General features: G+C 38.2%; 1 non-coding gene across 1 annotated transcript; it reads right to left on the bottom strand.

Annotated features, from left to right (window-relative positions):
• Nucleotides 1-4,829: 4,829 nt before the first annotated feature.
• On the bottom strand, nt 4,830-4,932 carry LOC129035907 (U6 spliceosomal RNA). The gene has a single exon (XR_008502397.1). It is a non-coding gene; the product is annotated as a U6 spliceosomal RNA (small nuclear RNA).
• Between the last annotated feature and the right edge of the window lie 7,682 nt (nt 4,933-12,614).

The raw sequence follows: 12,614 nt of genomic DNA, 5'->3' as shown, positions 1-12,614 counted from the left end.
GAAATGACACGTGTTTTGGAAATTCATGTGTCAAGAGCAAATGATAAAGAACAAGACTCCCAGGTGTCTCATGATATTCTTCCTTTTATCATTCTTTAATTCCCTAAGTATCCTGTGGCTTTCCTTGAAGCTAGGGAGAGAGCTTCCTTCAGGTCTTTATATTCCCATTGCCAATATGTGTTCCAAAAAAAAAAAAAAAAAGAATACTACTGGGGGGAAGCTGTCACTAGAAAACAAGAAAGACCATTATCATTCCCCTTTACTTTTATGCTACCTGTGGATTGTTATACCCACATTGTAAAATATCTATCAAGCGCAAATACACTTAATAATTCTAATAGACATAAGTGGAAGAAGTAGAAAGTTCACATGTATGTTAGATATCCAGTTTATCCCTTACATTTTAATAGTCCTCAATGAATAAGCTAATTCAGATAATGAAATATTTCTTTATAGTTATATAAGGGAATCATAAAGTCATTATCCCAGTTCGATTACACAAAACGTGAGAAATTACTACATTGTGTGCTTGTGTGTGTTTATGCAATACTATTTACTACGTGCTAAGCATTGTTCTAAGCACTTTACATATGCTAATTCACTTAATCCACATACCAATCCTGTGAGGCAGGTCTTAGGATTCTCCTCGTTTTGTAAGTGAGGAAACAGAGATGGAGGGTAAGATCACATGACCAGTGTGTGACAGAGCGAGAATTCCAACCCAGGCAGTCAGAATCCACAGTCCATGTTCTTTACCACCTCACTATTTTGCCTTTCCACAACACAGTGTTAAATAGGGACAGAACACTGTGAAAACTAAGTTTAGGATGCTAGCCAAACAGGAGAAAAACCAAAGTGGCCCCTTGCCAATCAGATGTTGTTTTGCTGCATCTGAAGCAACAAGACTTCTAGACATCTTTTTGTGGGAGTTTTAGTACAATTCCATTTTCCCAGCCTCTGGTTTTGTAACCTTGAATAGCCAAAGGGGGAAAAATAGATTAGCTAAAAGAATTATATTGTTGCCTTCGCGTTTGTGTTAATATGTGTGTGTTTGTGTCTTTGTTTTTAACAAAAGTTTAAAAAGTAAATAAATGATTTTGAAAATAGAAAAAAAGCTTATAGAAGAAGGATATAAAGAAAGAAAATATTTTTGTATAACTATACAGTGTGCTTATGTTTTAAGCTAAGTGTTATTACAAAGGAGTCAAAAATTTTTTTAAGTTAAAAAGTTTATAAAGTAAAAAAGTTACAGTAAGCTAAGCTGAATTTATTCTTAGACAAAAAGAATAAATTTGTTTTATAAATTTAGCGTAGCCTAAGTGTGCAGTGTTTATAAAGTGTACAGTAGTGTACAGTAATGTCCTAGGCCTTCCCATTCACTCACCACTCACTTATCGAATCACCCAGCAACTTCCAATCCTGCAAGCTCCATTCATGGTAAGTGTCCTATACAGGTGTACCATTTTTATTTACCTTTTATATTGTATTTTTACTGTACTTTTTTATATTTAGATACACAAACACTGACTCTTGTATTACAACAGTAACAAGCTGTGCAGGTTTGTAACCTAGGAGCCATAGGCTACACCACATAGCCTAGGTGTGTAGTAGGCTATACCATCTAGGTGTGTGTATGATGTTCACACAACGACAAAATTACTAATGACACATTTCTCAGAACATAGTCCCATCATTAAGTGATGCCTTGAGGCAGGAGATTAGGGTCTGGAGGCAGGGAACCTAAGGCCAATTCACACTGACTTCCTAGAACTAAATCAAAATGAAAACCCCAACTTTCCATGCCCAAGTAACAAAAGGACCAGAGGCTACTCCCTTTCCACCGCCACCTTTTCTGTGTGGCAGACGAAAAACTGAATGTACCTCTGATTGGTCCCCTCCCACAACCAATCAGGTTGGTTGTGGGCCAAGTCTTCTTTTGCACAGGAGTATAACTTTGTAACTTCACTTCAGCCTCTGATTGGTCACTTTCTGCAACTAACCAGACTGATCACGGGCCACTACTTCATTTACTGATGGAGTACACCAAGTAACCAATGGGAAACCTCTAGCGGGTAGTTAATCCCCAGAAAATTCTGTAACCACGCCCTTGAGCCACTTGCTTCGGCCCACTCTCACCCTGTGGAGTGTGCTTTTATTTTCAATAAGTCTCTGCTTTTGTTGCTTCATTCTTTCCTTGCTTTGTTTGCAAGTTTTGTCCAATTCTTTGTTCAAAATGCCAAGAACCTGAACACAATAACTAGAGTTGAGAAATACTACTTTTAATTATATAATTATGCTGTTATTTTTCTAATTTGAAAAATGCATTGACTTGTTTTTTTGAGAAGAACTATAATGGGCAGAGTTGTTTGTGTAAAAATTACATTGTACTTTTTCAAAATTACCTGACGTTGAAATACATTCAAAGTAATTGGATACAATAAATGCTTAACCTTTTGCACTACAAAGTCAAGAAGATGAATTATGTGTCTATGGAGCTATGAACTCTAATAGTGTGCTATATCCCTCTTCCCCTTGCCCTAGGCCCAGCTCTCTGAGAGGCCTAAACTATGTTAAAAATAAAAACGTGAAAAAAGGAAAAGTAATTCAAACTGACAACTGAATGCCCTATTTTCTACTTTTTACTATTCAATAAGAGGTAGGGGTGTTTCAAGTTTTGCAGACTAGAGCTTGTCAATTTTGGTTAAGTTCAAATCCAGTTTTTCTAGTTGAAAACTGAAATTAGAGAGCATTAGGTTAGTGTTAGGTTTTTTAAATGAAATTTGTTATTTACAGTGGAAAAAATTAAATCTTAATATAATGCTAATTTTCAAAGTGACTGATTTAGGATGTGCTTCACATGTTCACTGTTTCTTTCTCCACCATTTTATTTTTCTCCATTGCCATAGTTAAAATCCAGCACAGGGAGAAGGGGATCATTCAATGTAGACAATGGGTTTCTCCTCTCTCCTATCCCTTTCAACTCTCTTTTTTTTCTTATTCCTATTCTATTTTCCCCTTTCCCTCATCTTCCCACTCTCCCTCCCTTTCCTGCATCTCTCCTTTTCCTTTAGTCAAAGAGAGAGAAGCAGAATTGGTATCTGGAAGTAGTAAAATACAATGAGGGAAGTAGGGATTTCCTCATCACCATCACTAAGTTTTGTCACCACTGAAAGCTACTAGAAATAGTCTGCACTTGGCATTCTTATTTTTCATCTCTCATTATCTCCTATTTAATATTTTTAAACTTTAAAAGGTTATGGGCATACAGAACAGCACATAACACATATATGCAGAGTTTATTCACTGCCATTAACTCTTCAACTGACTAGCCTTTGGATACTACACCCTTCCCTCTGATCTTGCTCTGACAAGGGTCACAGTAACTTAATTGTAATTACTATGTTGATCACCACATTTTATTTTTCAGAGTCCCATTTAGTTCCTTTTCAAATCTGCTTTATCTTTTTAAGTCTCTCCTATTCTTCGCTCATATTTTAAAGCCTCCGTTTAAAATAAATTTTGCAGCCAGGCACAGTGGCTCACGCCTGTAATTCAAGCATTTTGGGAGGCTGAGGTAGGTGGATCACCTGAGGTCAGGAGTTCGAGACCAGCCTGGCCAACATGGCAAAACCCTGTCTCTACTAAAAATACAAAAATTAGCCGGCAGTGGTGGTGCACACCTGTAATCCCAGCTACTCAGGAGGCTGACAGGAGAATCACTCGAACCCAGGAGGCAGAGGTTGCAGTGAGCTGAGAGCGCGCCACTGCACTCCAACCTGGGCGACAGAGCAAGACTCCATCTCAAAAAATAAATCAAATTAAATTAGTTTTGCTATTTTTTATATTCTATACCTAAACTTTGCTACTTTTACATTCACTGCACAATAAATTCAGGAACTGCAGTCTGAGCAGATCTGATTCTGCTTTCCGCTGCTCCTGCTGGTGCTTACTCACAGTGCCTTGTGAGCTCTTGTTCTCTGGAAGTTTATCCATGGAAATTCTTTGAGGCCCATATAAAAGTTGTATTCCTTCAGAGAGGATTTGGGTTTACTCCTACCAATCTCCTGCAAGCACTACCATCTTAAATTAAATGCTCAGCTTGATGGTTTGGGAACAACACCTAGAGTTAAGTTCACAGTGCAAATCTACCTGCAGTCAGGCTCCCATTTTCAAATTCTCAGGCAAGATGTTTTTATTCCTCCCACCAAAAGCCAAGCTTAAGAACATTGTCTTGCTGCCTCTCCTGTGCTACAAGTTTATTTCTAATTCTCTTTCACTGTGTAGTCTTTTGTGGTCTCAACCTTATAGGAGACTTCCTCCTGCATTTCCATCTTGGACAGGCTCTAAATTATAGTTCCCTAGTAACTCCCACAGCTGTCAAAACAGAATCTGAAAATTACCAGGATTGGGCATATAACCTCCAGTCAAAAGCCAGCTTGGGTATTCACTTACCACCTAGTCTACCCACTTTTTTTGTGGTTGTTTTATCTTAAAAAAAAAAAAAAAAAAAGTAAACTTTTACTGAAAAAAAGCACAAAGCAGTGCAAATATTCTGAGTATATGTGAAAGCTGAATGAATTTTTCACAACTGAATACTTCTACATAACCACCACCTAAATCAAGAGAAGGAACATTAGCAATCCTTCCCTCAATCTCCTTTGCAGCCACTAACTCTATCAGGAATAATTATACTCTGACTTCCAACAGAGGTAAGTTATATGTGTATGTGTGTGTGTTTGTATTTTATATAAAATGGCAATGATTTTCACTTCTAGTTGTTTTAATCTATGCAGATTCTATACTTTTTTGTCAGCTCAGTGATACATTTAAAATGATAGCGTTTTCTCTTTTTTAAAATTTTAATTTACAGGGGCCATGCTAGTCTTCTCTGTATTGTTCCAATTTTAGTATATGTGCTGCCAAAGTGAGCACTTTTTAAATATTTTATCTAGCATTTTTAGTTGTTTTCAGCACAAGCGTCATTCAAGGAATCTAATCTTCTGTACAGGTGGTCAATGACTTTCTTGTTAAATCCAATCGACTTTTCTTAGTCCTCCTTTTACTTGCTCTCTGTGTATCACTTCTTTTTCCTGAAATGTACTCTTTCCTGGCTTCCATGAGCCCACACTCCTAGACAGTCTCTTATTGCATTGATTTTATTAGGCAATTATTTACTGTAGTTATTTGAATAAATGATGCTCTCCTACTCCTTTATTGTAAATTCTTTGAGAATAGAACTTTTATCTTAATCATGTATACAGTGCTCAATATTGTGCTAATTCATTCAATCAACCAATATTTATTGAACATGTTCTATCTGCCAGGACTGTTCAGGGACTGTGTAACAAAATTGCCAAGGCATTTAAGGTCCCTCCTGTCCTGGACCTTAAATGTTAGGGCACATTGTAGGTATTCAAAAAAGTGCTAAAATGAATGATACAATGAAGAGTAGCAAGAACAAAGAAGAAAAGAGGGAAACTGTCAGCCACAAAAGAAGATAAGGTTATGTTTAGAAGAATGGCAATAAAAATGGCCTCAAGAGAAAGTGTTAAAATTAGCTGCCTAAGGTGAGTATTCTAGAACCAAATCTAGGTTTAGAGTGTCAGATAGTGCCCAGGATGAGAATAAGCTGGCTTAACTGGAGTAGGGAAATTTAGAAATAGGAAGCTAAACAATCTCCAACTGCTTTTGAATATCTTGCTTTTTATTACAGCTCTGCTATGTGTACATACCTCATTTAAGGGCATTGACAAATAAGTGAAGTTGAAGACAATGATTGTAAGAAGTACATTTCATCATTCTCCTTCTCCAAGCTTCTCCCTCAAAGGACAGAGACCTGTTCTCTCTCTCTCTCTCTGCATTTCAAATCCCTCTTTTATTACTTCTTCAAACATTTACACTTCTGCTTCTCACTTATGTGTGTCTTCTCAATTTCTATCTCTAGGTTCTCTGGGGTTATCTTTGTTTCTTCTCTGTATTTTTCTATTTATATTCCCTTCACTTTTTTCCTTTCTGTCACTCCTATGCCTTTATATGTCTTGGTACTCTTTAAGTGTAGGTATTGAAAGTTCAATTCTTGACATTTTCACTTCTTACATTCTTCTTCAGTGATCATAGCCAGTTTCATGATTTAAACTAGCAATTCTATGTGACTGAATTCCAGATCTGACTTTCTAGCTCCAACCTTTCTTTCTCTTTTGTCAATCTAGTCAACTACCTCATCAAGAGTTTATGAATGCCTGCTGTATTGGTTGAATTTCAATGTTCTATGTAACATCATAAAAGTTCACAGCATATGAACGTTCTTACTAACATTTACTAGGTAGATGGCTCTTGACTTTGTGCTACGTATCTTGCTAACAAAGGCTAGCATTTTCATAATCTGCATTCCTGTCCCCCACAAGTCACCACATAGAATTTGAAAAATAAACATCAGTGGCCTTAAAAAGTGCTTTGTTTAAATAAAAATTCTTAAGAATTTAAGGCTTTACCTACTTTGTGTTTGTTTTGGTCTATGACGCTTTGGCTTTCATAAAAAAACCCTAAAGGAATAGTATGATTCTTAAAGTTATTCTGTTGATATGTATAGTGTGCACTGCAAAGCAGAATTTATTAAAGTGAAAAAGTGCAAGCTTTTGGTAAATGAGCTCTATTTTAAGATTAGCACTCTAAATCTGATATTTATTCATTATAAATATGAAATTACAGAGAAAGAATAAGAGAAGATTGACCCTATGTCCTAAAAATGCTAAAATGTTGAAATAAACTTTCCTGAGTAGTAGATACATGCACTAAACCAAAACCACTCTATAACTCAGGTTTCAACAACCTGGTTATTCCTTAAAATGCTACAAAGAGAAAACGGAAACCTGCCAACTAAAACTTCATAGACTTTAAAACTGTTTGCAGTAACCTTCAGAAGTAGGAAAATAAAACATTTCTGGTAAATAAGTAAATGTATTAAATTTGGCAATTGGTCATTCGACTAGTTGATTCTTGACAAACTGACCTGTGTTAAAAGATAAGCTTAGGGCCATTACAATTTCAAAGAGTCTATTTGAGCAGACAGCAATTCATGAAAGCACCAAATCACAAGCAGTTTGGGCTTCACCAAGGAGGCATGAAGATAGAACTTTTATAAGGGGTTCATGAAAGCAAGACAAAGAAACTATTTTACTGTTTAAGGTGGAGAGTCTCTAGCTGGAGGTTAGTTGAAGGTTTTTGATTGGTACAGCTCCCAATTAGAGCTTTGTTGGCAGTTTCTGATTGGTCGAGTTACTCTGAGTTGGGTTTCAGTTTGCTTATGTAGGAACCCAGGATGCAGCCTAATGGCCTCCTAATTTTTTTAACATCTATAAAAACAGGCAGATAGAGGTAGGCCATCCTGTTTAGCTTCCCTAAACCACCTTGGATCACAGAATTAGATGAGGTTCAGAAAGCTGCTAGAGAGGATTCGCCATGGCCAACGGATGCAATGGATAGCTCTGTGTCAAGGGCTGCAGTCTAGCTGGGGCCAAATGGGAGTCAAACCCAAACATGTAATGGGCTTATGGCACCAGTGAGAGCCAAGGTGAGACAGTCTCAGCTAAGCAGTCACTAACGGCCAGTGACTAAGGCAGTGAAAAGCCAACCCACTATTGACACCAGGTTCAGTCTTTAAGGGTAAAGGTCGGCAGGGCAAGTATACAGCCAGAAAGAGCACAGACATTTCTCCAAAGACCAGAGATAACAGACGGGAGTTCAAGGAGAGCACCTGAGCCTGAGGATTTCACCTTCATGGCAATGCTGAGAGGCTGATGAAGCTGCATACCCCTTTTCCATATACCCACGTGCTGCCTTGAGGAGAAAATTAGGGGAATGGATGAGCCACTTGAGAGACCAAATATTTTTATCAGAGAGGCACTAAACAGAACCTACAAGTACTATTTAAATTATCAGAGTAAACTAAGACTTAAGAGAGATTAGATATTTACATTTCTTGCCTCAGTTACAAATTGGAACTTCAGGTATTAGGAAGCCAGATTAATCACAAATGAAATAAAGAAATTATATTTCTCATTATATATCCAAATTGTAGTATGAGGTAAAATTTGTGATCTTGCTGCGTTTATTGTTCAAACACTCTATATCATTTATTGTTTATCTTCTTGATCTGTCAAAAACAGAATGTTAAATAATTCCATTAATGTTTCTATCAATTTATCCTATATGACTAATTATTTTTGCTTTATCCCTTTAAGTATTTATTTATAAAACACAGCTTTATTATTATCACCATCATTATGCCTATCATTTATATAAGATAATCATTCTTGTCAAACTTGCTTTTTGCTTAAAATTTTACTTTGTTAGTATATTGCCACTCCTAACTTTCAGTTTATTTGTTCTTTCTTTACTTTAAAATGTTGTGTGACCTTTTGCTTAGATATGTCTCCTATAAACAGCATATGGTGTTTTGTTTGTTTGTTTTTTAGACTGAGTCTCACTCTATCACCCAGCCTGGGGTACAATGGCGCAATCTCAGCTCACTGAAACCTCTGCCTCCTGGGTTCAGGAGATTCTCCTGCCTCAGCCTCCCAAGTAGGTAGGATTACAGGCATGCATCACCATGCCCAGCTAATTTTTGTATTTTTACTTGAGATGGGGTTTCACCATGTTGGCCAGGCTGGTCTGGAACTCCTGACCCCAACTGATCTGCCCCCCCGTGGCCTCCCAAAGTGCTGGGATTACAGGTATGAGCCACCACGCCCAGCCTGTTTGGTTTAACTTAATACTAGAGCAAAGTATTAGACATTTTTCACTCTCCCTATGTTCATTAAAAACATTACCATGCTTTTATTTTCCCAGTCCATTCTGGGTCTTTGTTAACACAATCTGGGATTTCTATACTCAGACAATATTGCTAAAACAACATCATAGCTTATATTTTAAGGGCTTTTCCTTTCCAAGTTATTTTTCTTATTTCATATTTTTATAGTTTACATTTCTTATTTTTATATTTTATGTCTTACTATTGTAGCTGTACTTACAATTAGATAACTATATTTAAATGGTTTTAAAACTAACTGCCATTTTTTTTTACAAGGCTAACAGTTTCTTGTGTTTTTCAATTTTTAGTCTGCTAGAGTTTATATATTGTTTTTTAATTTGAGGTAGGTTACATAGGTGGTATGATAAATTGCTGAACTCTGAACTCTTGCATAAGACAGAATAATTTTCTGTTGCCTTTACACAAGAATAACAACCTGGGTGGGTATAAAATCATTTGCTTACAACTCTTCTCCCTTAAAATCTATGGAGAGTCATCAATCTCTTCTATCACTTGAGCTACAAAGCAACCTGAAGACAAACTGATTGTGTGTGTGTGTGTGTGTGTGTGTGTGTGTGTGTGTGTGTGTGTGTGTGTGTGTGTGTGTAACTTTTTCTGACTGGATGCTTTGTGAGCTGTCTTGATAGTTTAAAATGAACAATCTCTCTCCATTGATATTCTCTGCTATTCAGTAATTAGTATTCCCAGTACCTATTCCTCTTTTCAGTTCAAGCATATTATGGAATTTAATTTTGATTATTGCAAATTTAGAGTTTGGGTTGTTTACTTTCTGTCACATCATTTTTATTCCGTGACCTTGTTACTGGTGCCCTGGGTTCTTGAGATCTCCCATGACAGAAATCAAGAGAGATCACCAAACACAGCAACAAAAGAGTTTTATTCAGCTTGTGCACAAGGAAGTCAGCACTGAAAGGAAAGGGGAATGGGTTAATCCCTGAGGATAGTGTGTGGGTATGTTTTATAGGGCCTTTCTACAGGGAAGGATTACATCATGGCATGTATAGGAGTTTTTCTAGCATTTCTGCAGTGGCTCAACATACTTCTTCATACATTGTATGCTGCATCAGCATTATAAGTCTCTACCCCAGGCAAGATTTTTAGCATTAAAAGGAGGAAGGGGTTGGAGTCTGTCTACAGAGCCCTGAGGAAGTCCCTAGCCCCCTCCAGTAAGAACTTGCATTTGATAGCTTCTTGGATCTTTTGTTACTGACTGGCTGAGAGTTAGGTAAGGTAGAGCTTGAGTAAGGGGCTTCTGCTCTTTTCCTCCAGTTCATATTCAAACAGGAAACCAACCAACCTGCTTTTCTCAACCTTATCTTCTGCATTCTGGGAAATTGTTTTGAGTTTATCATGAAAATTACTAATTGAATATTTTACAATGTTAATCTTGCTCCTTACCATCTCCAATGAAGACTTTAATTCTGATACTCTATTTTTGCTTTCCTGGAAAGTTGCTCATTTTGGTTAACTCACCATCTCAGTCTGCTGAATGTGTATCTTCAGCATTGCTTCATAGAGCCCATGTATTTTTGCATCTTAATGAAGAAAAGTGCATATTTTCTATAGGTTGTTTCTGTTTTGCAAAGAAAATCCACTGCATGCTCTTAACTCTGAACTTTCATAATAATTTTCATAGGCTGTATCCTTTCTCCCTCCCCACAACACAGAGCTATTAGGGTACATTATTTATTTGTTGGTTGAAGGGTATATAGAATGTTATCCCTTTCACTATCCACTTGGGTGTTCCAAGATTTTCTTTCTTATCTAGACCTCATTTAGAGGTGGCTGTGAATGTCCTAAGCCAATGTGTAGTGTGGCTATGCTGGACTGAAGTGGGATCTCTTATGTCTGTTAATTGCTGGATGGGAATTTATTTTTAAAAACCTGAAGTACCCTGCAATGCAATTTATGAAAATGATGGTACCCTGCAAATATATTGCTCCCAGTGCTGTAAGAAGGCTGTATACCCATATTGATTCTCCTTTACTCTCTACAGTCCTCTATATTGAGACTTTTATTCCCTGAATGTGGGATGTGAAATAGTGGAAAGCAGAGTTGGCTACCTAATTTGCAGGGCTCAGTGCAAAATGAAAATATGGGGCCCCTTAAAATAAAGGTATTGTTAAAGGTACTAATACATAAGCATTTCCCTTTCTTCTGCAGTCTCTCTTTGGACCTATCATGCTGGTTTTTTAAATTTGCTATTTAATGTCACACACCTTTGGGCACAGGTACATTTGCTGGACAAGTGCAGACCCTCACAGGTGCCTGTGCCCACCCTGCAGTCCACTGCCACACTAATGCACCTTGTCCTGGCTAGGGGTGGGAAAGCCAATCTCCCCTTCCCATGTGTCTGCCTTCCCAACCCAGAGCAATGGGTGACTACCAAGAGATTACAACCTGTCAGAGCTGCTCAGTACCTGGACTGGGGTGAGTGAACTGCTCATCCCAGCCAATCCCCACCTAATGCACCACAGTACTATCAGCCTGGGGCAAAATACCTCCTGCCATGCCTTACCCAATATGCCCTTGGGCAGCATACCCAACCTCAACCTCTGTGAATTTGTGTCCAGGCCCCTGCCAGGGAAGGAAGCTGGCAGTGGTCACCAGGCAGGAGTGGGGAGAAAGAAGCTGGGTGGCGCTTTGGGAGGCCGAGGGGGGCAGATCACAAGGTCGGGAGATCAAGACCATCCTGGCTAACACGGTGAAACCCCGTCTCTACTAAAAATACAAAAAATTAGCCAGGTGTGGTTGCGCACACCTGTAGTCCCAGCTACTCAGGAGGCTGAGGCAGGAGAATTGCCTGAACCCAGGAGGCAGAGGTTGCAGTGAGCCAAGATCGCGCCACTGCACTCCAGCCTGGGCGACAGAGTGAGACTCCGTTTCAAAAAAAAAAAAAAAAAAAAAAAAAGGGTGGGTGGGATCTGTAGTGACAAAGGTCGCAGAGCTGGCAGCTGAGAGCCTGTCCTAAGAGGCAAGAGAAGGGACCATGTACACCGAGGCCTCAAGCCCCAGTGTGTGTTCCATTGCCCCATCAGACTTCACTTTCCATCCTCTTTTAAATGGTTTACAAATCTACTTATTTTATAAAGCTGTCCAGACCTTTTGTGTTTTTCTGTGCCTGCAAGGACATTTTACTAAGTTAACATAATGCATAGATAATTCTTTGCCTGATGATATTTTCACTCACAATGTTACTTAGAGCTTAAGAAAGGTAAAGAAGACTCCTTCCTTTCCTTTTAACAACTCTGTACTGGTGTATCCAGCACCATGAAGCTCTGAGGCCTTCTCTATTCACTGAAACAGGAGAGCAGACAGGTACAGTATAAGGAAGTGGAGAACAAGTTTGTTTGCTTTTCTAATAGCTGACTCTAGAATTCTTTTAAGATGACTGTCTGTCAAGGAAAAAAATATTTTCTAAGCTGCCTGGGGTAGAGGGTGAGATACAAAGGTTACTTGCACAAGTGCTAAAAGTTGCTTGCTTGCTGAATTGAAGTGCATGAAACAAAGAGGAATTTGTCTTGCTGAAAGCGGGAGTGAAAATGTATAATGGAGAGGGATTCTCCCTGAGATGACGGAAGGCTCTACGCTCTGGGTGATCTATCTCTGGGAGATCCAAATTTACAGAATGTGGGATAATTTTTTTTCTGAGGTGAAAATACAGAATCTTAAAAATAAAAGCCAACACACTTCTCATTCCCAGTAATTCTTGTCCTATAGCCTGACTGCTTCAGGGAAAACACAAATAATGGTGAGAATAACGAAGTCTTTGCTTAGCTTTGAC

This window comes from Pongo pygmaeus, chromosome 3, assembly GCF_028885625.2.
Source record: "Pongo pygmaeus isolate AG05252 chromosome 3, NHGRI_mPonPyg2-v2.0_pri, whole genome shotgun sequence".
NCBI classification, from domain to species: domain Eukaryota; kingdom Metazoa; phylum Chordata; class Mammalia; order Primates; family Hominidae; genus Pongo; species Pongo pygmaeus.
Note: the sequence above shows the minus strand (reverse complement) of the source record. Positions and strands in the feature narration are given on the sequence as shown.